We start from the raw sequence: 4025 nt of genomic DNA, 5'->3' as shown, positions 1-4025 counted from the left end.
GATAACTGAAAGTCTAAAACAATGTGAGGCTTCATGCTTTTATTTACAAAAACAATAATAAGGGTAATACTAACCTTATTTCCAATTCAAACACTCACTCAATAGCCAAGCTAATCATAGCTTCTACTCCTAGATACTTCACCTAAAAATTGCTAATCAAGAATAGAATGCTAATTCGATTTACAACAATTGTGCCTAATGATCACTTTCTCTTAATTCTTATGAGATAATTTGATGAAAATCTGACGCTTCCTTATAATTATCCTAATAATAGAGTTTTTTTTTTTTCATATATACCCTGTCATAAAACTCTCTTACAATACAAAACAAAAGTATGAACTGAACAAAATTGAAAGCTCAATAGATACCAATGTTGAGTTAAGACATATAATTTGAGCCTAATTACAAGGAAATTCAAGGTAAACAAGATTAATTTAACGTTAAAAAAGAAAGGAAACGAGAGCATCAATTGCTCCGGAGAACCTGGCAGTGTTAATACAAATAAGTGGGAAAAGAATATGAAGAAATTGACGATTGAAGGTAATAATTATATGCTTTTAAAAGTGATTCGTTTGACAACGAGAAACTCCTTTCCTTTGAACATTCCCTTCCCACAATAACTTATATAAATTGGAATTCTCTTTTCCATTTAGCAAGTAGCGGAGAAAAACAAAAGCAGAAAAGAATTAAACAAGTATCTAGATAAAGAAAAAGGATCTGAAGTATGAAAACCATGCAGACTATATTCCTTGTGTTACAATGAGAGATACATCGAATGCATCTAGAAACACAACTTTGGATGCATTCCATGTCAACAAACGACAGCAAACAACAACAAACGACATATGAGTGCTAATGTCACATATGGACAACAAACGACATAGGAGGGTAATGTCACATATGTGGAACGAACAACAAGAGCAAACAACAACAAACGAGAACAATGAGTACAAAATGTACATTACACAGAAAGCATATGCATTAGCAATGTGCAAGTATATGCATCAGACCCAATTTAGAAATACATTACTCAATTCAAGCATATGCATCAGCCAAGCTTTATACAAAATGCTTTAACTTAACATATGAGTGCTAAAACAATCAATTCCCGAGCACACAGAGGAACTTTCAACAATGTGCAAGTATTTGTGCTAAAACAAGCATAAACTTAATTTTTTTTTCCCGTTGATGCTGTTTCTGTTAGTGGCCCATTGCAATTCCCGTTGATGCTGATTCAACAATGTACAAAATTTATAGAAAATCAGAACCCTAAACCCATTTCCGCACAAATCAGACCCAATCTAAAAATCGGAGGAGAAATCACACTAAAAATCGGAGTAGCAATCAGGCCCATTTCAAGGCTTACCTCTTGATCTGGTGATGGGCAATCGGAGGAGGAGATCGGATACCGGCAAACCGACTTTCAACAATCGGAGGAGATGCTCGATCGTTTTCTTTGATTGCAAAAAATCAAATCCCTAAAACCCAAAATACAGGCGGAATAAAAATCAAAATGAAATCCAAATGTTCAAACTAAAAAATTTTGCACGGTTAGAGAGGCTTATCTCTTGATTTGATGATGATAGACGGGCAGTCATCGGAGGAGGAGATGGGCGACCTGCAAACGGACAATCACGCGGAGGAGAAACCAACCGAGCTCCGACAGGCGAACGGAGAGAGACCGGCGAATGGAGAGAGAGACCAAATCTCAAACGGAGAAGAGGGGAGAGGATAGAACGCACAAGAATTTTTTTTTGCAGGGGACGAGAGTGATTCCGGAGAGGAGGTGAGCGGAGGAGAGTCGGGGGAGATGAAATGAAAATGTGTTTTGGACGTGGTAAATTTTAACTTTCATTGAGGGTAAAATTAGAAATAGAAAATTTCATTAAAACCTCAAAATAAATTCCCGCATAATCTAACATCAGAATCAGCCTTAAGGCTGATTCTGCTTTTAACTTCAGATTGGAAGAAAATTATTCAACAATCTGTTTTACCAAACAACTTTTTAGATTTTAGATGTGTGAAAAAGTGCTTTTTCTCTCCTAGAATCAATACCAAACCCACCCTATATACTGGCGAGAATGATAATTAGCCAACAGCTATATGCATGCACTTTGCATAGTTGTAAAACTTAAGAGTTGTTTGGTTGGGGGATTCGTACCCCGATTCGAATTATGGTTCGTGATTCATTACAGTATTTTTTTTACAAAAAATACACATAAATTGAAAATAGTTCTAATCTCATTATTTTAATCCATGAACCAAACGTCTCTTTATTCATTTAAGAAAAGACAAATATAAAAAGAATAGAATAATGTTAGGCAAAAAGAAAGGAATGGCCGATAATATGGATCACGATACGACAACACAACTTAAAAATAATATGAAATTTATGGATTAAGCTTGAAAAAAATAGATTTGGATTATATTTGGGTTAATCTAAAATTGATATGAAAAACACGTGTCAATTTCGAATTAGACCTGCCAGACCTGAACACGACACGAAACTCATAAAAAAATTATAATATATATGTTATCGTATTTTAACGTGGTATAAATTTTAAGTTATTTCTAGCGTGTAAAAAAACTCAATAAAATTAAATAATTTTGGTATCAATTTCAGGTTCACATGTCAATTTCATATTATGGGTCATTTTCGAGTCGTGTCGTGTCAGCTCGTAAAGTGGTCACGTTGTGTTCGTATTGCGGTTTTCAAAAGATTTCGTGTCACGGGTTATGTTCAGGTTGACTATAAATTTAGAAAGAAACGATCAAAACCCGACACGAATACGACACTGATACGAATTGTCATCCCTAGCAATAGTACACTAATTCAAATCTCAAATCTTGTGTATTAATTAATGTGATATGTAAGTTGTCATTATCACATTGGTGAGTGTTTAAAATACTAACAAGTAAAATAATGATAAGAGATTGCATCTACAAATAAAAAGAAAACAACTCACTAGCCACATTAATTGACATATACGAGTTAAAAATTTGAATTAGTGTCTCTAACATTAATCATATAAAAATTCAATTAGTTAAGTTAAGAGTGGTCTTTATGTATAGCTCTTTACACAGCAAAATTTTAATAATAGAATTTTAATATAATTTTTTTAAAAATATCATAAAAATAGCAAATTTTAATATTATTAAAATAATGTATATTATTATATGTACAAAATATGACATAATAATTATGTCATTTTTGTTATTTTATAATATTCTAAAAAAAGTTTGCTAAATTTTAACTCAAATTAGAGTTGCAAGTTTAAGTTAGGTCAAGACACGACACTATTGGCCTAGTCTCATCCCGACCAGTTTAAGTGTTCGAGTCAGTTCGATCCAGCCCAAACACAATTTTTTAAAAATTTTCTTAAAAATACCTTGAAAATTCTGAGCAAACCGGTTCAAAATTCTTATTTGGGTCGTCAACTCTGGTATCGGACAACCTGAACTTTTACCTACAACTTAAAATATAAAATTTTGTCACATAGTGTAATTATCTCTTATATATGTATATATATATATATATGTATGTATAGATGGAATATTTCCCTTTGGTTTTCTTTATGATTTATGTACTAAACCCACTTTCTTCTTAAAATAGTAAATTCTTCAAATAACACCACATGGGCACATTTGTTGTAAGGGTGCATTTATGAAGGAGAATGCTATTTAATTCTACTGGTAAAAATTGTGTTTTAACTATTGGATTAGCTTTCAACAGTATTATTATTTGTAGTGAGCACTTTTATGTTGCATGTAGTAAATATTTAATCCAAACATGCATAAATTTAACAATTAAAAAACTAATTTAACAGTTAAAAATAATTATTCTTGCTCGTGGAGTAAATAAGTCTTCCCAACCATGAAAGATTCTCTTATAATAAACGTTTTAGCACTTTTGTAATTGGTAAAGTGAAATCATAATTCATCTATTGATTTAACTTGTATATATATACATCAATGCAAGTATGAAAAAGATCTCTCAATAACGTGCAAATCATTTGAAGAGATTT

The sequence above is a fragment of the Morus notabilis genome, unplaced genomic scaffold (genome assembly GCF_000414095.1).
Source record: "Morus notabilis unplaced genomic scaffold, ASM41409v2 Scaffold720, whole genome shotgun sequence".
NCBI classification, from domain to species: Eukaryota; Viridiplantae; Streptophyta; class Magnoliopsida; order Rosales; family Moraceae; genus Morus; species Morus notabilis.
The sequence above is the reverse complement of the archived record's forward strand: the minus strand, read 5'-3'. Positions refer to the sequence as shown.